The following is a 25985-nucleotide window of genomic DNA, read 5'->3' on the forward strand; positions in this document are numbered from 1 at the left end:
CCTAGCGTGTGATGCACAATTGAAAGCCTTAATTATATATTTATGTCTATAAGTTCTTTTTTTTCTGAACGATGTACCCTTATATCACGCCCCTCTCTTTGAATCCCCCCCAGTCACACTGAACCAGGAAGCAGGCTGTTTTGCAAACTTAAAAATATTTCTTTTATGAATTTCACAATATATATATTGCACTATTGTAATGGTTATACAATGATCACCAATAGGGTGATGTTGCAATAAATCTCTTTAATCACACGGAATAATGATAGGAAAAATAATGGAGCCTAGAATAATACTTTGTGTGGGTTCAGTCAAAATGCAATGTGATTACTCTTTCCGCCTGCACACTACTCAATCCCCCCAATATGCAATATAAAGAGATGGAAGGAATGAGAAAACAGGTTTCAGGAATACAGAATTCAACACAATAATATCAATCCCAATTTCCCCCCAGCAAACACAAAGAGAGATACAGGAATGATTGCAAACTTGTCAAAAATGGTTTTGAATTCGGCTTTGAATGGAATGGTAAAAATGGATTTAATTCACTAAAATGGTTTCAATACTAGTGGGAGCCACTTTATATAGTTTCAAACAAACACTAGCAATGATTGAGTAACTAGCAAGTTGAAAACTTAATTCTGAGGTCAGATGCAATGAACAGCTATTTCATACGTGATAGATTTGAGCCAAACGACAAATTTGCGGCAAACTTTTCCGCGAGTGGTAAGCGGGATTGCAGAAAAACAATAAGGAGTTGGGATGCGGTTTTGGGTTCGTTGGAAAGCTGAGGATGTTGTTTTTTCAGCAGCAAGAGTCAAAATTTGCAAAAGAAAGATGCGCTTTTAAAAATGACAAACAAAATTTCTTTACACTAGGGGAAGACTATGAAGCCGCAAACTACATGACTGCGCAGCCACCAGCCCAGGATATCACAGGTTGATTTGGCCTGCCGAGGTGCTCGCCTTTCTTCAGAAAATATATTAGCGCAAAGATGATTTTAACACTACTATTACAAAGCACTATAGGATAAGAGAAAGAGTTCAGGTAAGACATAAGATTCTAACAATGCAGTTCGGGGAATAAGAGAATGGGTTTGGATAGGGATGACTTATGGACAATACATATGCCAGTGACAATCCTATGCTATGGATACTCACTACCAATGTTTGGAATGGACCCGTCAGGGATCTAGTCAGAGATACTTCTGGATAGGAGTTCTGCTAGCACACCGGACTGGACTCAAGGCACTCTGTTTCTGCAATCAGCAAGGCACTCTGGACACCGCACAGTGGGACTGGACTGGATCTGACGGGCTCTGGTCCGCAGCTATCTGGTCACAGCTCAACTCTACTGGGTTGGATCTTTGGATTCTGGCAATAATTCTTAGCTAGAAAGCAGCACAGCACAGCCAGGCTGTTCTGTGCTTAGAGATCTGAGGTAAAATCTGGTTTCAGGATTTTTAAAGGCTAAAACGAGAATGGTTCAGCTTTGAAATGGGCCTTTCTGCTTTCAAAGTTCTGGAGTCTGGAGTCTGAAATGTGGATTTCTCTTGCAAAGTGCTCCCCCAGCAATCGTTGGCGGGTGAATGTGTGTGTGTCTCTAGGTCCTAAGATATCTCTTTTTATGTATTTTCTAAAGGGGTGAGTATGCTGAATTATGCTAGGCACACCCCTAGGTATTCTATTGGTTAGGGTCTTTCCTCTCCCCTGATTTGAGAAGAAAACAGGGTGTCATCATGACACTGTGTTTTATGGTCCAGGGAAAAACCTCCCCTTTGTTTCTGCACATGAAATATATTTTTCATGTAAGACATATTTGCAATTTTACAAACTTGCTATCAACAGCATATTGATATCACAGATTTGGTGGAGCAAGTATTCATCCAAGCCCCGACACAGTGAGAGCTTGGGTCTAGATTTGGCAATTTTTCACACATTTTGTCTGGTACCCAGTGTCGGATTTATCCCCAATTTTACACATATGTGCACATTATATCTGGGTATAATCATGTCAAGTTCCTTGTTTCTGGCATCACCACAATTGCTACAAAACCACAAATTCTGTAGTCATGTCCCTGAAAATAGCACAGAGTTCTGGGTACTTTTAAAACGTGACCAGAATCTTCATATTAACAATGCTGTATTTTTACAATTTTTACAATTTCGCACAGTTCTGTGTCAGTCCTTTTCAAAAATATACTTTTCTGGGTTTTCAGAATATACAACACTGTCTGTCCCGCCCCCAAAGTTTTGGTGGGTCAAGAGCAATCCCCGCCTCTTTCCTCTAGCAGGGGTTTTTGTTGACACTTGCATCTGCATATTCTTTTCAGCCAAGGGAGTCCTTTGTCTCTCCCAGGAGCAGCAGAGCAAAATCCCCTCCCCCTTCATTAACACCTGACTGGGAGTTCCTGGGCTTTGATGAGAAGCAGGAGAGATGCCTTTTGTTGGGGCAACTGTGGAATTTGCTTTGAAGTTCTTTAGCTTGCATCAGGTTTACTTTAAAGTTAATTGTTACATTATGCTTAGTTGAAAAATAAACTTATATTTTTGAAAACAGGCAAACAGATCTCTAATTCCAGTCTTTTTAAACATAGAGATTAAATAGTTGCAACCTATATTGCTTTTGATGGCCAGTCACTTCATTCCAACAAATTGATTTTAACTGCACAAGTTTAAGCTTCCAGTGTAATTAAATGACAGCTGTCACACAGGCGGCCGACGGTACTGCGCCCATATTTTACAGATTTTCACAGACAAGCACACTTGTCAATGTGGATATTCTTATGATGGATTCTGCTTCTCCTGACATTGTGTGCTTATGTGGATTTTTTACATAAGGTGATGGGTAACACCCAGCAAGGATATTGGTCATTTTCTGATGTTTTTGAACCATTATTTTGCAATTTCAGCAGCCAAGGAAAAAAGGATTACAGGGCACATTTGGGTTTCCTTACAATAAAGCACTGCCTTTCATTAAGTTTCCATTTGCACTCTGTGGGCAGCCCAATGACAGGTTTCAGCAGTGTGGTCTCCTGTTCCACCACTGACACAGGCAAAGTAGATTGGCAGCCATCTTTTCCGGTTTCACCGTGCAATTTTCCTAGGTTTAGCACGCATATGGCTTTTCTGCGTCTATTTTGCTGGTTCTGGTGCCACCAGCACAGAGTGATGTCACAGGGCAGAGCTAGTGGGTCAGGACATCCCACAAGCACCCCGTCGCGATTTGGCTTTGACCACCCATCAATGGGAAGTCGCAAGATTGGGATTATCAGTTTCTTTTTTTTCTGGTCCAAATGGCAAAATTCACTGCTTCTCACATTGGTGGCGGGTCGACCGGTTCTCCTCGCTGATTCCTGATGAGAGTATGGAGCGATATATCCCCGGACCCCTTGGATCTTTACTTCCGGTCCCTGGGTGGTCCACCTTGGTTTTATTCTCCATGGTTTATAATTCGAGGATGACAAAGCAAAAGCATATTTGTAGACATTTCCCCACCACTATTTATGTAGTGGGGCAGATACATACATTTTGACATATAAGGACAATTTTTCTATTTTCAATTTATTCATTATACAGATGAAATAGTTTTTTTTAGATTTGGAATTCTAGGGAGCAGGAGTGACCCCATCTGGGGTCCCAGAAGAATCCTCTAGTTGCTGCAGAGCGTGCCTAGGATGGCAATACTTCAGTTGGTTGATGTGGACCCACTTATCTTCCCCCTCTTCCAAACATCTTTGGGGATGCAGATTTTGTAGGCGACTAGTGAGATTTTGTCTACAATTTCAAAAGGACCCCTGCAGCTAGGCAAATATTTGCGCTGTTTGGCCTGGTTCCTTTGGAAATTGTATAAGTAGACCCGGTCTCCTACATGGTATTCTTATCTAGTAGTCTTTAAGTCATAGTGGGTCTTCATGCTGTCTGCAGATCTTTCTAGATTTCGCTGAGCATAGGCAAAAGCATCTTGAAGGTGTTTTCTTAGATCTTCAACATACTCATGAGTTGTGGAGGCATTGGTCAATGTCTGCTCTTGAGTCCTGTAGAGCAGATGCTGGGGAAGCACCATCCTGCGTCCAGTCATCAGCTCAAACAGTGACATTTTTGTTGCTGAGGAAGGTGTAGATCTGATGGCCATCAGGACAAGAGGTAATCGAATATCCCAACTTGCCCAGAATCTGCCACAAACCTTTTTAATATGCTCACAAATGTCTTGTTGTATCTCTCCACTGCATTACTAGAGGCTTGGATGGGTCCGGTTTTGGCCAGCTGATCAGCTAGGTCATTTCCATGCCATGGACAGCCATCAACTCTGCCACTTAACTACTTCAGGGACCGATTTTGTACCCAGCGGAGGGTTCTGGGGTATCATTCACCCATGCATTCCCTACGCTGGCCACAAGTTCTTTTTCCCCGTTGTTGTCAACATGGTAGGAGCATCCATCCGCATAGACAGTGGGCATTCCCTCACACTGGACTTCTTCATAGAGTTTGTGTGGGGAATTAAGCTATGCCTCCATGTTGTCCTTTATTTTAAGACTTTCGTCCTCGAGACAGTTGTCTCTGGTACAATTATGCAAGTCAGCCAGACCTTGCGCGAGGGGACTCTTCTTGTTTTGGCCAAATCTGACCCCCACAGGAAAGCCTTGCATTGATAGAATCCAGGAAGTAATTCAGGAATTACTCACATTTCCGGGCCGGATTCTGTCACTTTGGAGATATTGCAGAGGCTGGTGTGGAGTCTCCACTATGATGTGTTCCCCCTGGATAAACGGGCGGTAATTCTTCAATGCCCACACCGTTGCCAGGAGTGCCTTCTCACAATCGTTGAATTTTTCCTCCACAGAGGATAAAGTTTTAGTCGCATAGGAGATAACTTTATTGACCTTTTCATGCTTTTGGTACAATACTGCAGTCATGCATGTATTTGAGAACCCTGCCTCCAAGAAGAACTCTTTGTTTTTGACAGGGTAAGCTAGGCAAGGCACGTGTGAGAGGCTTCTTTTGAGTTGTCTTACTGCCTCGGCTTGTTCTGAACCCCACTCCCACTTGACCCCCTCCTTCAAAAGATGGTTCAGGGGTCTTGTGATCTCTGCCTAGTCCTCAATGAACTTTCTGTTTAATTAGTCAGTCCAAGGAGCCTCCTTTGTTCCCGCAGAGTAGTGGGGTCTTTTAACTTCTGGAGTGCTTCCACTTTCTTTTCCTGGGGACACGGGTTCTGCACCACTTTGCCTTTTGAAAGGAAAGTTTTGCCCTGGCAGCCCTCAACTGTGTCAGAACATAACGGATCTCTGCTATGTGTTCCTCCACAGTTGAGCTTTTGATCAGAACATCATCTACCTAGGCCAAGTTACCCCTCTCACAGAGGACGGGCATGGCCTTGTGTAGAAAAATGTTAAATTCATTGCCGGAGTTGATGTATCCGAAGGGAGTCCGGGTCCATGTATACTGCTGCCCCCCAAAGGTGAAAGCCAGCTTGTATTTGTCCTCCCTACTTTCAGGTACAGTCCAGTACCCATTAGTCAGGTCTATTGGAGTGAATACTTGTGACCCCTGGATCTGGGCCAGCCCTTGGTCAATGTAGGGCAGAGGTCATCGGGAAGTATGGACTTGTTTGTTGAGCTTCCTTAGGTCAGCTCAGAGTCTCCACTGGCCGTTTGGCTTCAAAATCCCCATCACCGGATATTTAAGGTGCCGTGGACTGGACGGATTTTCCCACTGGACTCAAGGTTCTTAATTATTTTAGTAAGGGACTCCATTAATGCGAGAGGCATTGCTTCACAAACACTGGAGTCATGCCAGGGTCCGTGGGAATTGTTGTTGTGTGGATGTCGGTGCGACCACAGTCTTATGAGTCCACCGCAAAGAGATCTTGTGAATCTAAGAAAACTTGTTTCAATGTTTGCTTCTGCTCCAGCGTCGCACAGGCATCAGGTAGGTTGACTCTCTCTTCAACCATCTGCATGAAGCCTGGAAAGACTTCCGTTTTTGCTATCTCAGCGGCCTCCTCCAGCTGGGTGGAGAAGTCCCTGGCCAGAGTACGGATTTGGACTGGTGGCTTCAGGTGGGTAAGGCAATCCTCGTGGACTTGGAAAATCACCTCATCCCTCCTGAAGTCACAGGTCACATTTTTCCTACCTTAAGGGCAGGAAGTGTACACCAGGAAGTTCCCCCCATGCCGGGTAAAGATCCTGTCTGCTGTTGTGTTGTTGTCACTATCACTGTCAAAACAGTCCTTGGGGATTGGTCCTAACAGTTAATTTCCTAAATCTATGGAAAAATGTTGGTCATCAACCGCCATTCCAATAATGGTGCCTCCGGCTAGAGTGATACTCTTTAAGTCGCTTTTATCCACCTCTATTAGAATGGTGTCATGTTCTAGATTGACTAATGGTGTTGGGTTTACCCCCAACCCTTGCTTTTTGAAATAAGCATTTAGATGAATATAGGCGTCAGGGTTTTTCAATATCTGTCCTCTTTTAACTTTCACTTCCAGGGGGAATTGTTGGGTCCGTTCTGGGATGGTGACTTCCTCTCAAATCTGAATTTCAACTGCATAAGGCAGCAATTGAGCTGACCTAAATACTTTCTCTGGGTCCCCAAAGCCCATGGGATTATCCACTAATCGGGACCAAGCTTTGAAGTTTCTTAGGTCCAAACTAATGGCAAAGCGATTGAGAATGTCATTGCCTAAGTAAAAGGCGGTAGTGACGTCTCGCCCGACCCAACAATTATGGACTATGCTCTTGTTGCCTATGGAAATTTTGAGCATACACCTGCTAGGCAGGAGATGTTTGGAATTGGGTGTTTCCAGGTCCATTTCCCATTTGTCTATCAGTTTACATGCGGGAATGGCTGGATCTTTTGGGAGTTGGCGGAACATGGCTTCGCTGATGAAGCTCTTACCGTTGTTCACACACACTCGGGCGATAACAGAGTCCTTCCCTTGATTTAACTGAATAGGGATGAACCACTGCTCTCCAATTTTCTGAATATCAGCCAGGCTCTGAGCTGATTTCTCGTCTTTCTGGACTATGGGTGTGGGAATTTCTGATTGTGAATTTGTAAAGAATTTGAGAGTGTTTCCTTCCAGCGTGGAATGCCACCTTAGACTGGAAGGAAGGTTGATTTTCAGAAATAGAGAGGACCCCCCATCACCAGTTTTTTGTCCTACTGCTATTGCTGTCACGTCTGGGATTTGGTTGTTCTAGAAGTGAAATTCTACTTGGTCAGATTTTTGTTCAACCATGTGGCAGGTGCCGTTTAAACTAACATGGTTGACACTCTGTTTTAATTTTATTGTATGGCTAGTCTGGGTCCAGAGGACCTTGTTTACACAATCTATTAGGGGTGACAACCTTCGCAGGAGGTGATTCCCTAGTAAACAAGATGTGCCCTCTGGAGTTCCAACTATGACCGGGTGCTTCACCTTGTGTCTCCCAATTTTAATATCAAAATCCGCAGTCCCCACAATGGGAATTTCCTTCCCGTCGAAGTTCTGAAGTTGTCCAGGAAGAGTGTTGAGAGGAATTTGGTATTTCTCCTCCCTTCCCGAATTCAGTTTATCAAAGGCCTTTTTTGACAGAAGGGTCGCTTGGGACCCAGTGTCCACCAGTACCAAAATTGTACACCACCCCTATATCTGGACCGGGGCATAGAATCTTCCCTGCTTCTCCTCAAGGGGGCACAGATAATGTACATTTTAGGACAACTGGTGGGTTAGAACACCAATTCTTGGTTTTGAACACTGATAGAGAAGAGATTTGGGCAGGATTCTGTTTGGAGTCTTGGGAATCTGAAAAGAAAAGGTGACAGCTAGATATGGGGGAAGTTTTGGGTTCCCATGGTTCTGGGCCGCCACCCCCCTTTTTGGAGGCAGTCACCAGGATGGGTTTGAACCAGGGGATTTCCATGCTGATGATTCTGGGGTTGTATGATGGGCGGTGCTAACTCAGTCCCCACATCTACCCAGTCTGGATTTGAATCCTTTGGGACCCGTTTTTCTTTGGGAGGAGTTCCCCCATCTCTGAAGGAGAAGATCCTTTTCCCAGGATCCTCTAAGGATCCCTCTCCTTCAAATTGGAAGATTTGTACCTCCTCCTCAAAATGGGTCTTTCTGGGTTCCTTATTTCTCTGCTCTTTGGGTGGCAGACCTTCAGGGGCAGGAGATTTTGGTTCCGGTTCCTGGGTTTCCAGGGGCTTTTTACACGTGGGGAAGGAAGCTTCTGCCAAGGCTTTACACCCCACTTCCCCCTGTGCCTTCCCCCTGGGAACCGGTGGGTTGTCGGGGTTCTTCCCCCGTCATTGCTCTGGAGCACCAGGTCCTGGGTTTGAGGCATTCTGCGCCGCCATGCTCATCTGAGGGTTCTGTTGAGCCCTCAGCATGCGACCCAGATCCTGTGCCATGTTTTGGACCTGGCGCTCTAGTTGTGACACCTGCTCAGGCTTATAAGGGATTCTCATTTCTCCCCTGGGCTGATCCCAGGAAAGGTAGCTATCCCTTCTCCCAAAATACCCGGGTTAGTGAAGTTTGGGTACCCCTCCACCCTTGGCCTCCCCTCTACCGGATTAGGCTGTCTGGGCTCAGGAAATTGGGGAAAGAAGGATGGATGGTTTTGGGTTTGAAAGTTTTGCGGGTACCTCGGGAAGAAATTCTGTCCAGTATTTGGGGGATTACTGCCCTCCTGGGGGAAGTGAGGAGGGAAGTTCATTGAGTTAGCTGCTGTTTGGTTGGATTCCCCCCCTTGAGCTGGAGGAGTCCACAGATAACCCTGGATGGGTCTATTCCCCTTGTAGCGGTGGCTGATGTAGTCAGGGGAGTTAGGGGTCCCATTTGTGGGATTGACTCCCTGGCTCCCTGACTGTGATTGGCCTGAGGGCCTTCTGGGCTTGGGGCTGTTCTGATTCTGTGCATGCAGGTTTTTATGCCCCCCCCATCTCTAAATCTAAAATGGGGGCAACCTTCACCTCCGCCACCTTAGCAGCAGCAGGGGTGTTAGCTGGTTTGGGGCTTTTTGGATTATTTTTGTTTTCTACTGGCTTTTGCACCTCATAAATGTGTGTGGCTTGTTCGATGACCCAGTCTAGTGATCTTTTCTCGTGAAAGTCTCTCACTAGCTGGGTCATGATGTACTTGGGGAGAGCGTGGAAGAAAGTATTCACAAACTCTTTGCTGTCAGTGCGCACCTTTCTGATGGTCTGCGCAAAGGCACGCTTTAATTCTTGAACACATTCCTCTGGGGCCTGATCTTCCCCACACTGCAAGTTGTAGGCTGCCTTGTGAGCCTCCTGGGGATTCCTGTGCACAGAAAAATGTTTCAAGATGGCCGCCCTATAGGTGGACCATCTAGAATGATTTGGTCCTCCAGCCCCGCAAAGAAGCTGGAGTACTCTGGAGAGAAGGTCCATTCACATGTTGAATACAGCTTTGGATGACCTTCAAATGGAAAGTTTCCATCATCGGTTCAAAGAGCTCTAAGTGCTCCCAAACTGAATACTTTGCGATCTTATGATAGGGCATGATGACTCTCCTTATCGCTTTTATTTGCTTTAGGGGATCCTTGAGCAAGGCCCTTCTGACCTTGTTTGCTTTTTTGGTTCGGGTGACCCTCGTTCACTCCTCCTCTGACTCAGAGGTAGTGCTACCTGAGGTGCCTGTCTGGTCTTCTAGGCTCTCCCGGATTCTGCGAGCCTGGGAATGGCTGGCAGAATGTGGGGGCCTAGTTTCCTGTGTCCTGGGGCGCTCAGAGGAGTCTTCTGATTCCTCCTTCCTCCCAGGGTTTGATGAGTACCCCCCCACTGTCATAGCTGGGCAGAGGTTTTCAGGATGCCTTTAGTGGGCCTACTCTCATGGAGTTCCCCACTAAATTTTACAGTACTTGGGAACCCATTTCCAGATGCCCGCCCATCTATTCCTGGGAGGTGCTGATCTGTGAGCCCCATATTCCTCATTGAATTGAAGTCTGCCATCCCTGTGGCCCTTGGCTCATGTGCGCCAGTGGGCATGGGGGTGGCAGGGTCCAGAGATTGCAAGAGATGAAGGCCTCTGATTCTAGGGTTCCTGAGGTTATGCTCAGGTGTTTCCCTTTCCCAGGGAACCTCTTCTCTCTCCGCCCCTGCTCCCTGTTGCCATGCAAGAACTTGAGATTTCTGTTCCTCTATCAAGCCCTTGCTAGTTTCTATAAATTGCTCTTGCATAGCTACCTGTCTGTGGAGCCTGTCATTTTTCTCACATGGAGCGCCATTGTCTCTCTGCGCTTCCTGTGTCGTTTGAGAGTACTGGGTCAGTCTTTGCTGCAGGAGGGTGACCTCCTGAGTCCTGTACATACTGGCCTGGTCCTTCCTTGCTAGAGCATCTTCCACCCTCCTGGTGTGCTCTAACAGTTTTTCATGGTCTTTTTGGAGGTCACCCAGTCCTTGAAGGGCCAGGTGATTTTCATCTATCTTCTCTTTTAAATAACAGACTTCCTGCCCTAAGGTGTCCTTTTCCTGAGCAAGAGTATGCCTCTGTGCAGCCAGGTCGTCCCTCTGTCTTTGGAGCGCACCAGCTTTCTGGTGCTCTTCATTAAATTCTGCCTGGGTGTCCAGGTCTTTGAGAATTAGTTTAATATTCTCTTCTTTTTCTTGGTGTTAGCGGGTTGTCATTTATTTGCTGTTCCAGCTTTTTCTGGCTCTACAGTAGTGAGTCCAAACTTTCTTGGTACTCCTTCTGCAAGGCCAGCATTCTGGTATCCTGTTCTACCTTCTCCTGCTGCAGGATACCCATATCTTCTTTGTTTTGGTTAGATACTGCCTAATTTCATTTTCTGGTTTATGGCTCCTCTGCAGCCTTTGCTCAGCATAGTCCAGATCAGTTTGGGCTTTTTCTAATGCTTGCAGTTACTTGTTTGCCAGATCTTGGCCCTCGGCATATTTGTCCTGTATTGCTTCAATATGGAGGTACAGATATGCCGCTATTTTGGCAATTTTGCTTTGCTCTTCCTTTACCTTAGGGGCCATATACAGTTCACTCAGGGCCACATTTAATGGACCCTGATCTTGCCATATGTCTAATGCTGTTGCAGTGGTCTGTTCTGTGACTGCCTTCAACCACACATTTTGATCCTATTCTGTCCATTCACCCCTTACAAATCATTTATGCAGTAGGTGTTCTTTAGTCATATTGATTTTTACCAAGGTCGCCATTCCGGAAATATTAATTTCCTTCCTGACTTACAGGAGTTTATTTTATTTTTGCAAAACAAACCAATTCCTTAGAGTGTTCCTATTGAGGGGTGGTTTTCACAGTGTAACACAGCGTGGTAGCCCAACAGGGTTTATGTACCCCGTAAGTTAGCATACTGTATTAGACTGTCACAAGTGGTATGTCTAATTCAGAAATCCCAGCGCACGAGCCCCCAATCCTGTAAGTGATTTCAACCCGGCACTCCACCTAAGTCAATGCCTAGCGCGTGATGCACAATTGAAACCCTTAATTATTTATTTATGTCTATAAGTTCTTTTATTTCTGAAAGTTGTACCCTTACATCACGCCCCTCTCTTTGAATCCCCCCCAGTCACATTGAACCAGGAAGCAGGCTGTTTTGCAAAGTTAAAAATATTTATTTTATGAATTTCACAATATATATATTACACTATTTTAATAGTTATAGAATGATCACCAATAGGGTGATGTCCAAATAAATCTCTTTAATCACACAGAATAATGATAGGAAAAATAATGCAGCATAGAATAATACTTTGTGTGGGTTCAATCAAAATGCAATGTGATTACTCTTTCCCCCTGCACAGTATCAATCCCCCAATATGCAATATAAAGAGATGGAAGGAATGAGAAAACAGGTTTCAGGAATACAGAATTCAACAAAATAATATCAATCCTAATTTCCCCCCAGCAAACACAGAGAGAGGAACAGGAATGATTGCAAACTTGTCAAAAATGGTTTTGAATTCGGCTTTGAATGGAAGGGTAAAAACACTGAAAATGGATTTAATTCACTAAAATGGTTTCAATACTAGTGGGAGCCGCTTTGTATAGTTTAAAACAAACAGTAGCAATGATTATTGAGTAACTAGCAAGTTGAAAACGTAATTCTGAGGTTAGATGCAATGAACAGCTATTTCACACGTGATAGATTTGAGCCAAACGAAAAATTTGTGGCAAACGTTTCTGCGTGCGGTAAGCACGATTGTGGAAAAACTATAAGGAAGGGGCGTTGGGTTTGTTGGAAAGCTGAGGATGTTAGCTTCAATTAGACACTTAAATCTCATTTCTAGCATACAGGGTGAAGAAGTTGTGAAGGTTTTTGTGGAGGTGTTTTTTTTCAGAAAGAGTCAAAATTTGCAAAAGAAAGATGCACAGCCACCAGCCCAGGATATCAATGGTTGATTTGGCCTGCCGAGACGCTCGCCTTTCTTCAGAAAATATATTAGTGCAAAGATGATTTTAACACTACTATTACAAAGGACTATAGGGTAAGAGAAAGAGTTCAGGTAAGACAAAAGATTCTAACAATGCAGTTCGGGAAATAAGAGAATGGGTTTGGATAGGGATGACTTATGGACAATACATATGCCAGTGACAATCCTATGCTATGGATACTCATTACCAATGTTTAGAATGGACCCGTCAGGGATCTGGTCACAGATACCTCTGGACAGGAATTCTGCTAGCACACCGGACTGGACTCAAGGCGCTCTGTTTCTGCAATCAGCAAGGCACTCTGGACACTGCACGCTGGGACTGGACTGGATCTGACGGGCTCTGGTTCTGGTCCGCAGCTATCTGGTCACAGCTCGGCTCTACTGGGTTGGATCTCTGGATTGTGGCAAAATTCTTAGCTAGAAAGCAGAACAGCACAACCAGGATGTTCTTGGGTTCCCCTTAGAGGGATAAAATCTGGTTTCAGGATTTTTAAAGGCCAAGCAGAGAATGGTTCAGCTTTGGAAATTGCCCTTTCTGCTTTCAAAGTTCTGGAGTCTGGAGTCTGGAATATGGATTTCTCTTGCAAAGTGCTCCGCCAGCAATCGGTTGGCGGGTGAATGTGTGTGTGTCTCTAGGTCCTAAGCTATGGGTTGGGTATGCTGAATTATGCTAGCCACACCCCTAGGTATTCTATTGGTTAGGGTCTTTCCGCTCCCCTGATTTGAGAAGAAAACAGGGTGTCATCATGACGCTGTGTTTTATGGTCCAGGGAAACCCCCACTCCTTTGTTTCTGCACATGAAATCTATTTTTTATACAAGACATATTTACAATTTTACAAACTTGCTAGCAATGGCATATTGATATCACAGATTTGGTGGAGCAAGTATTCATCCAAGCCCCGACACAGTGAGAGCTTGGGTCTAGATTTGGCAATTTTGTGCACTTTTGGTCTGGTACCCAATGTCGGATTTATCCCCAATTTTACACATATGTGTGCATGATATCTGGGCATAATCATGTGAAGTTTCATGTTTCTGGCATTACCACAATTACTACAAAACCACAAATTCTGTAGTCATGTCCCTGAACATAGCACAGAGTTCTGAGTGCTTTTAAAACGTGACCAGAATTTTCATATTACCAATGCTGTATTTTTACAATTTTTACAATTTCAGATAGTTCTGTGTCAGTCCTTTTTCAAAAATATACTTTTCTTGGTTTTCAGAATATACAACACTGTCTGTCCCGCCCCCAAAGTTTTGGTGGGTCAAGAGCAATCCCCGCCTCTTTCCTCTAGCAGGGGTTTCTGTTGACACTTGCATCTGCATATTCTTTTCAGCCAATGGAGTCCTTTGTCTCTCCCAGGAGCAACAGAGCAAAATCCCCTCCCCCTTCATTAACACCTGACTGGGAGTTCCTGGGCTTTGATGAGAAGCAGGAGAGATGCCTTTTGTTGGGGCAACTGTGGAATTTGCTTTGAAGTTCTTTGGCTTGCATCAGATTTATTTTAAAGTCAATTGTTACATTATTCTTAGTTGAAAAATAAACTTATATTTTTCAAAACAGGCAAACAGATCTCTAATTCCAGTCTTTTTAAACATAGAGATTAAATAGTTGCAACCTATATTGCTTTTGATGGCCAACAATTTGATTTTAACTGCACATGTTTAAGCTTCCAGTGTAATTAAATGACAGCTGTCACACAGGCGGCCGACGGTACTGCGCCCATATTTTACCGATTTTCACAGACAAGCACTCTTGTCAATGTGGATATTCTTATGATGGGTTCTGCTTCTCCTGACATTGTGTGCTTATGTGGATTCCTTACATAAGCTGATGGGTAACACCCAGCAAGGATGTTGGTCATTTTCTGATGTTTTAGAACCATAATTTTGCAATTTCAGCAGCCAAGGAAAAAAGGTTTCAGATCACCTTGCAATAAAGCACTGCCTTTCATGAAGTTTCCATTTGCACTCTGTGGGCAGCCCAATGGCAGGTTTCAGCAGTGTGGTCTCCTGTTCCACCATTGACACAGGCAAAGTAGATTGGCAGCCATCTTTTCCGGTTTCACCGTGCAATTTTCCTAGGTTTAGTGCGCATAGGGCTTTTGCAGCTATTTTGCTGGTTCTGGTGCCACCAGCACACAGTGATGTCACAGGGCAGAGCTAGTGGGTCAGGACATCCCACAATGAGTTTCTGGCTGATCGGAAAATGTTCCAAATGTGAGAGTTGGTGAACGGGTGGAGGGTAAAATTAGGAACATGGTTAATATATGACATGTTCCTAACCATTATGCTTTTGGTCAAAACTGCAGAATATTGCCACACGGCGCGGTCCTGACTGTTGTCTTATTTAATTTTCTATGATTAGCTGAATCAGAATATATATATATATTTATTTTAACGTGACTTTTTCCCTGTGAAATGAATAAAGGAACAGTTTCGAATGAAAAACAACGGTTTGGATTTCAACTTCTTGCAATGGTGACTGGTTGTTAAAGTTATTGTGGAGAGTGCAGCTCGAACCATCTACCTAACAGGTAGAAGCAAGAATATATATATATATATATATATATATATATATATATATATATATATAATGGCAGTGGTGAGTAAAATTATGAAGTTTTGCCATATAACTAGATTTTTGCTTACATTTGACATGAGACCAGATGGCGATTGTAAATGAAGCTGCCATATGTCTGCTCCAAACCCCTAAACCGATCCTTACAGGGAGGATGGATTTGAGATGAGAGAGAAGGGTAACTGTCCAACCTAGTTGCGAGAACTCTTGCAGGGCACTCCTCCAAGACTGCAAAGTTGATGGTGTCATCACTGCTATATAAGGGGAAATGCACTAGGAGGAAGAGGCAGAGCTGTTGGAATTTGCCATTGAAGAGAGCTGATGAAACTTACCATCTGACAGCTGCAAGGAAACACCAGAGGAGATTACTGAGGGTGCATCTGGGTGGAGCTGTCTATTTCTAGGAAGGCCTAAAAAGCTGACTGGATCCAATGGTGGAGAGCAGGAGGCCATCCTTGAGAGTGGAATGACCGGACCCCTGCCCTATCTTTCCTGAGGTTACGGATATGTAGCTGGCTTTCCTGAACTTTAAACAGAGGCTTTATATGTAAGTAGAACTGAGCCCTGGGAAACTCAAATGTGTGGGAATGTGCTTGTCTTAAATCCGTTCCCTTTATAGTGGCCTGGGGGGAGGGGTGAAACTGTGTAGATCCTTAGCCTATTTAATTAAAAAGATTAATTTTATTAATTCCCATTTGGTGGAACACTATGCAGTGATTTTTGTTAAAATTTGAAATTAGCAAAGCTGACGTCACAGCGTGCGCTGAAAAACTATAGCCTATGATTTACTTGGATAATACTTTTTGCCCTGTTGACTCTGAATTCTTTACAGAAGGGGTGCCTGAAAATCCTAAATTCTCAAATCATCCCAATCTTGACCATCCAGTTTCCACAACACAGGCCTTTCAGTGGAGGGGTCTCTAAAATCTAAAATTCCAAAATCATACCAATTTTGCTTTCAGACTTCCCCAACCATGAGGATAGAAGGGGGGTCTAAAAAAAACACTAAATCGCCATGTGTTTATTTTAAAGCAAAAGTGTGAGTGAAATAATAATTGCGATATGCATTGCAAACATTTCTACAATAAATAAACTGCTAACCTTTTAAGAACGCAAGAAAATCGACATTGCACATCACTACATCTATAAAGGTGTTCACTGACCAGCGCTAATTATTTCGTGAAGTGAAATTTGTAGAGAAAATGAAGAATTGTGATTTGAGTTCTTTTCAACTCATTTTTGTGATTAGTTGACATTGAGAGACGTTTATTGTGTTGTGCCACCGATAAAGTGGTGTTTGACATTTCAGTGCAGATTTTGTAACATCTAATCCAAATAAATATGAATATATTTCCTGTACCCCATTATGGTTCTAGGTTCATTGTTAGCTCAGGGGGAAAGATCCAAGGGTCATGGTATGCGTCTGAAGTAGGGCTGAATAAAAGAATCTGTTAAACAGTTTATTGCGTGACACCTTGAGTGGATAGGGAAGGAACTCCCCTGTTGAGGGTGGCCTCTCAATAAACCGTTACATCTGTCAGGACAAGGATCAGACTGTTCTGAAGAGCTTCCCTTGTTCTTACCCAGGAACTCAAGCGTTGGGTGATAGGCATGAAATCCAGGAAGTTGACGTCGGTTCTAAGAGTAGACTATGGACAGGAGGAGTGGCAGATCTATCAAGCCAACAGTTGGTAGATTGATGGACTTGCTCTTATCGACAGGCGAGTAGTAGAGGGAGTCTGCAAGTGCTCCAGAGGCTATTGGAGAGACAACTGCTCCACCCTCCCTCATACTCCCGATGTTAAATAGGGGTTGTCTTTAACATGCAGGGGACCACAAAAGAAAGTCATAATGAGCGTCTTGGATGTCCACATTATCACCCCACCCTTACAATGTAATGAATAGAAGGGCCAATGTTGAGCTTTCAGTGTACTTACACTTCCTGCGATGGCAGCTGTACACCACATACCTGCCCAACACTCAAACAGGCAGGGGGATGCTTTTTAACATGGTACACATACATAACCTGCTATTACATGAATACCACTTACAGTGTTGCTGAAGTACTGCAGGTTAGGAAGGACTTTACTGCCCTAGCAGTCGTAAACGTCATTAGGTAGCCTACCTCCTCGGAAGGGTGATTACCGCATGCCAGGTTACAGTGGGAAATAACTTTAAAGTCCCAATGCAGGGCGTAGTTAATGGTGCAGCCAGGTGTAATCCTAGGGCAGGGTGCAAGGAAGTGTGCCCACAGCAGGGCCGATGTCTCTCTTCAACGCCTGCCAATCAGTTGCACTCACAGCCTAGCCGCCCCATCACTGAGTGCCAAGGAAAGTGCAGACGGCCTCAGCTTAATGCTATCTGTGCAGCTGATGCCAAGCAGAGCTCGAGATAGTGCAAAGACAGTCGTGATGGGAGCAGCTCCCCCCCCCCCCTCTGGCTGTGATGCCATGCATCTTCTGCCGCACCCTTAGCATGGCATCGGGATTGCAAGTCATGCGAGTTGCACAGCTAACGTGTGAATGGACATGCAATGGGAGAGGGAGGCCAGTTATTGCAAATAGTCTGTATTGCCAATCCCGGGCAACTGGACTGAAGGCTGGTGCGCAGCTGTACCCGGTGCCTTTCTGGCCCGAAGTGTGCACAGAGTCTAGTGCCAATGAGAAACTGCCCTGCAGTGTGGAATGCCAGTATGTGGTGCCAGTCTAAGAACTACGTGGAGACAAATAATGAAACATGGGCATCCGGGACAGAAGCAATGACCCCCGACCCCGCTCGCCCACTGGCTGCAGTAAAGCCACACACTGCAACCAGTGCGCAGCACTGGGCACTGGATGACGCGGCATGGTGGAGGATGGGGCATTCAAACAGTACGAGTCCCTATTAACCACGGAAACCTGGTTCTGAAGACCGGCAAGAGTTGAATACACAATACCCTATTCACCAAAATAAAGTGCAAGGGCAGGGCTTGCATGCCGTGTTTACAGGTGTCCCTCGTTCACGAAGGAAAAATGCAGAGCGCTAGCAACGGTGCACATGTCAGACACGGGCATGCACGAACACCGTGGGTAAACCACACACAAAGTGGCATTTAGAGGACGGAAAGAGACAGCAGAAAGCGTGCACAGGAGCAGAATTAGCCAAGCAAAGAAAGGGGTGGCCATGAAAAATACCCCATACATGAAAGAAACGCCCACGGGCTAGAGCAGGGGATGAGGAAAGCACACACTGAAACTCTGTTAGAAGCCTGATACTTTAGAAAGCCATAAACATTACGCTTTGTATAGCAAAAATAGCAGGAAATATTAGAAAACAGCACTTTATTTTGCCTTCTACCACTTTGAACAGGCTAAGGACTCTCTCTGGCATTGATTGGTGGAAGGGAAAATTAGAGCCCTCTTCGTAGCACTTTACAGATTTCTAATTAACCTATATGGGGGAAGACTAGTTAATGATGCTAGACGAATTTAGATTGTTGTTGTGGTGGGGTAAATGAGTAGGAACTGCTTTGTTGGTCTTTAAATACGCTGTTTTTTGTATTTTCTTTAGATGTTTTATTGCTGTATGTAGTGTACTTAAGTATGTTGTGAATTGTATACATTGTGTGTCATTTTCAGGCCAAAGCCCACAATGCAGCGGCCCTAATTTACAGAACAACTAAACTCAATACCAACCTTTCCCCATTTACACATTCACAACCACGAATTCTCACAAATATATAGTAGACGTTATTGACATTACTTTCGATTTATTCAACATATTTTTGAGTAATGTTTGCGGTTTCTTAGTGACCAGTGCCTGAGGGAACCTCTGCCACATGCCACACGTAGTAAAATGATTTGACAAGGATAACACAGTTTGGTGAAAGGGGAAAGCTGGAACTTTGGCCAGGTTTCCTTTTTGTCCAGTTTTTAATTTGACTGCAGGCTACACCGCCTCCATTCAATGCTATCCCATCTTAGGTTTTAGACCAATTTAAAGGGGTGGGGACGCGTGCCAGGGTGTCTTGATTCACTCTACGAGCTGGCACATCAAAGGACCCATTACACCTGCATACCCATAAAACCTATACCTGGCACTCTGCCTACCTACTTCCATCCCGACTCACAACATAAGACCCGCACTTGGCATCCTCCCTACCCACCAGTACATATCATATTAATGGTCAATATTATCATTATTTATGGAGTAACACTATAGATTATGAACCCATATGAGTGAGACTCACCCTGCAGATAGTTAAGGCACAGTAATGAACAGTGATTTGCTCAGGATCACTTAATGTGCGAAGTCTGGAGGGCAGGGATTTGAGCCCTGGTCTCATGGCTCCACCGTTTCAGATTCAGACAGAGCGGGTGACTTCCTCTTCTCCTCTCTCATCGTCAGTATTAGAACCAGCACAACTCTTTCACTGTTCAATATAAATGGATTTCAAAACATCAAATCACATCATAAAACAGAGTTTCAAAATAAAAGAGAAGTTTTCATTGAAAAATATTCTCATAAGGCTGGTATGCATCACTTTGTTAGAACAAGAAAGGGGTGAGCAAGTCCCACAATCGAGTGCAGTGGCTTGCAGGCCAGGGACAGAACTGAGCAACGGTCATTCAATCTGCTGACCCACTTTTCTAGATTTCCACCTCAGTCTCATTTACCCTATTTTTATTACCCATCACCATCCTATGCCCTTCACTTGCACTATACCCTCAATGCTCCTGCACTCTCCCATTCCTTACAACTAACTTTCAGATCTCTGTTCCTCTTTTACACCATCCTTAACCGTTAGCTCAATTCCATAACCTTTACCCGCATCCCATACAATTGCCCCTTTGCTCAGTCACTAACTGCCTGTCACTCACCCCTTCCATTACCCTGTCTCACATGTAGACTGTAGACCACCTCTTTTGCTAGTAAGACCCTGCCAGACATGGCAAGAAGTTGTGGTCCGGGTCTTGCTGGTATTTGTAGCTATGTAGCCTGCATCTGAACAATGCTGAGTGAAAGTCGTGGACTTGACTGTGCTCCCAATTCAAACTTTCATTGAAAGTTGGCTTCATATTTCAATTAGTGAGCAGAGAGAAATGTGAGGGGTATCTGCCTGGGATCTGGTGATGGGGAGGGTTTAAGAGTGGCCCATCCTACGCCGTGATACCCAAAGGTTTGGGAGTACAACAAATGCAATAAATAAATAAATTATATCTATTTGAGTTTTCAGGGAACCACTGGTGCTTCGATTCAAAACAGCTAAAAGGTTTTTACAATAGGCCTTGGTAAGGCGGGCAAGGTGGGGATCTCTGATGATGCCCCTCTGTTCATCCTTTCCATGTTATGCTGAAAAGGGCTGGAAATCACCCTCTTGTGCATTCAAAATGTACAGTAGTGGTCTGAGCCCTGCAGATAAACCCTGTCCACCTCCACAGTGAAAAATGAAAAAAAAGTTTGTTTTTATAAATACAGACATTCGCAGACATGACATTGAGATAACACGAGCTAGTAGTTAATTGAAAATTATGGTACACTGATTCCTCTATTTTCATTATAACAAAAAATATGTCACACCTAATCAGTACAAGGTTGGGCACAGCCTGTGCCAACCAATAGAGGTGCCCATTACCTCAGTTTACTGCAAGCCTATGAAATGAAAGGAAAGTGATGCAAGTGCATGTGATATAAAACATGGTCTGGCCATTAGATTACGCCCCCTAGAGTCCTGTGTTTTGCACCTATAGGAAATATATGTACCCTAGTAGTGCAAATCAATGAGGGATGGGGTTTGTAGATTGCTTGTCATGATGAAATCACCAGTGACAAGTTTTGTCTTTAAAAATAATTGTCCAGCAACAGAGCCATTGGGGAAACTGGGTGAAGGCTTGCCTGCAGATTTTGTGTTTTTCTCCCAGCTTTTTGTGTACTTTGAATAAAGAGCTGGGATTACCGAGCACTTAATATAACTCCATCCTCTGTCGCCTCTTTTATTCACAGTTCACAGGTAGTGGGCTGAGTTACTTGTTTGGGCCCAGATTACATTTTGGCAGCAGAGAGAGGATGGTTCAATAGCGTTTTTTTGGCAGATTGTAGGAACCCCAGCAATCCTTCCTTTTTGGATAGTGGTATGGTCTGAAGAGTGGGGTAGTTTTGTGCACATCTGAGCAGGAGGTCAGCAGCAGCCCACTTTGCAGTGAATTCCTGCCCCAGTCTTGGTCCACCGCTGGGGGAGCAGGCAGATTAGTGGGGAACCCTGATGCCAGGAACCCTCAAAGATCCACAGATGTGAGGTATGCTATGTGCTGGGTAACACTTTGGGTTAGGAAAATGTAACAGAAACAGAGAAGTGAATAGAGGATTAAGAAATATCCATTGACAAGGGTCTGGGAAGGCTGCACAGCAGGGCCTTTCGGGCCCAACCTGTTTTGGGTGGGGGTAAAAGAGATAGAGAGATAAGGATATCCCAGGGGAACTGGAATACAGCTGTACTTTATTGTGTTTAAAGTGTTAAATTGTTGATTGTCGGCATTCTGTTTTGTTGTGAGAAAGGTACTGTAGAGGTCCTGTAGAGGTGTTTTTCTTTTTGTATTATAGAGTAGCAGATAAAGCTTGATGGGGTAAGTTTGAATATTTAGATTGTGAGCAGATTTTGCTGTGACTCAGAGGTAGGATTCGGACATTGAGGCATAGACAATTTCCATAAGTGGTCGAATTGTAATGGGGATTTGAAAAGGGCCCGGGGTGTAAGTAAGTGAAACGTGTGGGTGAACTGTTAAGGATATTTGTTCTGATTAAGGATACAGTCAATAATATTTGTATTGTTTATTTGTGTAGTGCTAAGCTGCACATTGCCCACAGTGCCACTATGTCTGATACACCATCATAAACGTATACAAGGCTTTCCCTAGTTATGGTGCAAAAATAAGCAAGTATCATGCTGAGGGGGTGAAAGACACTGCTGGCAAAATGTTCATGTCCTGGCCACAAGATGGCACTCACTCGATGGCTGTACTGAAGCACATGCGCACATACCTCACATGCCATGCACAAGGGTAAGACGTTCCAAAGCAGGTTAGGAATCCTGGAGCTGTGGAAAGCTTTTGAGGAAGGGATAGCAATTCCTAAGAAAAAATGGATGCTTAATGTCCATGAGTAAGGACACACACAGCCCACAGTGCTGCTGTCTCCTCGCTCTGGGTGTGCTTGTGTGCAGCCCACAGCCCCCCTCCTCTGCTTGAGGTAAGCGTTTGCACACAGCCAATAGCAGCGCCTCCTCAAGGAAAGATCATCTTGAACCTGATTATCCCAGGAATATACCCATTACAAGAGGCAGCAGCAAGGTGCAGCAATCCCAGATATGAATCCCCTAATGATGACAGTGACGAGAGTAGGAGGAGCGTGAAAGGAGTGAGAAAGAATGTGCCATTATTGTCAATGGAGAGTAGAGCACAGCATAGCTTAGAGGCGCAGTTAAGAGGTGAGCAGGACAACAGATTGCTATACAGCCTAGTACAACAACTAAAAGCAGCTAAGGAGGAACACCAGAGATTAAGGGACATTAGGACAGGTAGTGGGGAGGAACCCAGAATGAGAAGCGTACCAACAGATAGAGGAGGTAGTGGAGAAAAAAGACTTAAACGAGAGAACTGGGTGTAAGAGGAAAGATAATACTTAAACTATATAGGAAAGGCAAAGAAAATAGTTATGTAAAGGTAGCGTAGTATGAAGAAAGAAAGGAAGAAGTGAGAGAGGACTTTAGAAGAGAGACACACGAGGCCATAGAGCAAAATGAAAGGAGGGAGACAGAGAGGGAGCAGAGACAAGAGCAGGAAAGGCAAAGAAGGAACAGGAAGGTAAGAGAAAGCATGACTATGTAAAGAGACTAAATGAGAAGAATGAGAGAATAACAAGAGAAAAGGAAGAAACTGAACAGGGGAGGAAGGGGGTGAGCCAAAGTATGAGCAGTAATATATTGTCAAAGATGGTGAAGGAAGTGGGACAATAACCCCAGAAAACAGGAACAACGACGTATTGCCAGAGGTAATGAGTGAAACATATGAAAGGGAGCCTTTTAAGGGAGTCAGTTCTGTTCTCGGACTTCAGGATGGCAGAAGTGTAGAAAGTGACAGAAAGGCAGATTGGTTAGACATTCGTGATGAAGAATGGGAAGAAGAGGCGGTGCAAGCCCAATCAATGGATTATCACAGGACCAGCAGTAGGAGAGTTAGCAGGTTTGTTGAGACCATATTTAAGCTTATATCCACCCCTCACATCAGTACTCCCTATAAATGAAGACCATAGATCACCATATTTATTAAGAGACTTGCCGTAACACCAGCAAAACTATGTAGCTGAGACATTGAGAAGGACAACTTGAGCAGCTTCACCATCACGTAAGAAAGGGATATCACAATTCCTGGTGCTCCATAAGGGATTAGGACTGCCACATTATACACCATTGCACCAGAAATATAACAAAACTGTAATGGGTAAATTTCAATCACTTACTGTTACTCACGGTTGTGATGGCCAGGCCAGGGCGTTGCTCCCACCTCTAATCAACAGACAAGAGGGAGCGAAGTTGAATAGTTCAGCCCAAGATGGGGTGATCCCACTAGGGGATCCCCAGAACCAGGCCCCCTCAACTTGAGGAGCTCTTTTAGGAAATACGGCCCTCTGTCTTAAGAATCCCAGACAGAGGAGTTGATTCCTCAAAAGAGCGGGGATGTCCACACCGCAGAACCAATGCTGTAAGAAAAAAAGTGAGATATTAGATATCAGGATGATATAACCTCTTCAATAGGATGCCCTAAAAGAGTGGCTCTACCTGGTAGGGTTGGACAGAACAACAGTAGGGTAGTGCCTTTTTAGAAGAGCTGCAACTAAAAGAGAAAGGAAGATGGGTAACGTTGTCTGTCTAATAAGTCAGAAAGATAGTAATCAACACTGAATCAGCTTACCCAATGTAGAAGAGTAAAAGGACGTAAAGAAACAACAGAGGTACAAATAAAAAAAAGGAAGGGTTAGTAAGGGTACTACTTCCCGGACGGCACGAGGGTCGCCAACTAGAGTCGGGGTGGTGCACGAATCAGGATAGTGTCCAGGAGTGTACGTTGATGCCACGAGTGTCTTTATCAAACAGCACAATCCAAATAAAGTATAGTATAGTTCCAAAGATGTAGGTATCCAAACAGAGCTGCAGCAGGGTTGGGTCGTATGATTACCACAGAAGAGGATGTTCAGACAGGAGAGAAGAATTGGTTGGAGCGGAAGACAGTAGTTAAATGGAAGGAGATTTGTATACTGATCTAGATGTAGCGAAGTGGAATGGTTTCCCAGGTAGCAAGAACTCGTCCCCAAGAGCGGAGTAGGGAGCCAACCACCAGAGGTAACAGGAGGAAACAAGAGCGCCCCGAGAGACGCAGGTAATGAACAGGGAGTGAAAGCTCAAATGTGTCAAAGACACGAGACCGGTTCGCCAAAAGACAGAAGGAGCAGGCTGCAGCAAGTCGAGTAGGCAAGCAAAACATCCAAAATACAATGAATCAGTCCAAAACGAAGTAGAATAGAAGAACGCTAATTAGAAGCGGCGTCTTCCGGGAAGCGAACGCTTATGTATGTTTGTTAAGGGGCGGAGTCTGCCTCGCTGCATCTCGATCAGCTGCCTGGGCACGTGACCCGTTCGAATCCTGGCCCGGGAAATGCTATGTCTCCACGGCAACTGCCAACGCTGCAGGAATGAAGTGGCAAGTCGCCCATGCCTGCGGGGAGGAGACCGAGACGTAACAGTATCCTCCCGCAAAGGCCAGGGCAACCCCCTGGCGGCACAGAAAGCTCACAACAAGGCAGGTGAGTGAATGTGGGACAAAGGCTCACATATACGGTCCTCCGGGCCGTAACCCTTCCATTCCACCAAGTAAAATATCTTACCCTTGGAGACCTTGACGTCCAGGATAGCTGACACCTCAAACTCCTCCTCCCCTTCAACCATAATCGAGGCCGGGCGGCGGGGCAGGCAGGTACCAGCCGGGCAGGGCTTCAACAAGGAAACGTGAAAAACCGGGTGGATATGCCACAAGGCAGGCAAGGACAGACGGATGTCAGAAGGATTAACAACAGACTGAACGAGATAGGGCCTCACAAACCTGGGAGCTAACGTTTCCTTCTTCCCGGGTATTTTCAGGTTCCGAGTGGACAGCCAGACCTTCATGCCAGGACGGTAGTAGGAGCCAGAGACCAGTGAACATCAGCATACTTATTGGCTCGGATATGGGCCCGTAAAAGGCGCAATCGTATGTCCCTGTGTACGTGATCTATATCCCGCACACAGGCGAGAGCTGCCGGATTATACGTAGGCAGTGAAGGATCCAAAGGCAGAGAAAGAGGGTGAAAACCATGAAGAGCAAAGAATGGCGATGAGCCCGTAGTTGAGTGCAGAGAGTTGTTATAGGAAAACTCGGCCTGTGGCAGGGCTGAAAACCAGGTGCTCTGGAATTGTAAACACGAACATCGTAGATACTGCTCCATGGTGGCATTCAGACGTTCGGTCTGCCCATCAGTTTGAGGATGAAAAGCAGTCGAGTACCTACCCTCAATCTGAAAAGAGGAAGTGAGAGCCCTCCAGAACAGTGACGTGAATTGGGACCCCCTGTCAGTTACAATAACCGAGGGCAGTCCGAATCTTCTGAACACATGTAAGAGAAAGGGATCGGCCAAGGCAGGTGCCGACGGGATACCCGAACAAGGGACAAATATAGCGTATTTTGTGAAGTAGTCAATCACCACCAGGACTGTATCCTTACCATTGACCGGCGGTAATTCCACAACAAAGTCCATACATAGCATCTGCCAGGGCTTATAGGGGACCGGAAGAGGCTGCAAAGACCCATAGGTTTGGTTCTAGATGGCTTGCTTTGAGCACAAATCGCACAGGTAGAGACGTGGTCCATAACGTCCCGTGACATCGAGGGCCACCATGACCAACGCTGCAGTGAT

Source organism: Ambystoma mexicanum, chromosome 2q (genome assembly GCF_040938575.1).
Source record: "Ambystoma mexicanum isolate Mex_15411 chromosome 2q, UKY_AmexF1_1, whole genome shotgun sequence".
In the NCBI taxonomy this organism is placed as follows: Eukaryota; Metazoa; Chordata; class Amphibia; order Caudata; family Ambystomatidae; genus Ambystoma; species Ambystoma mexicanum.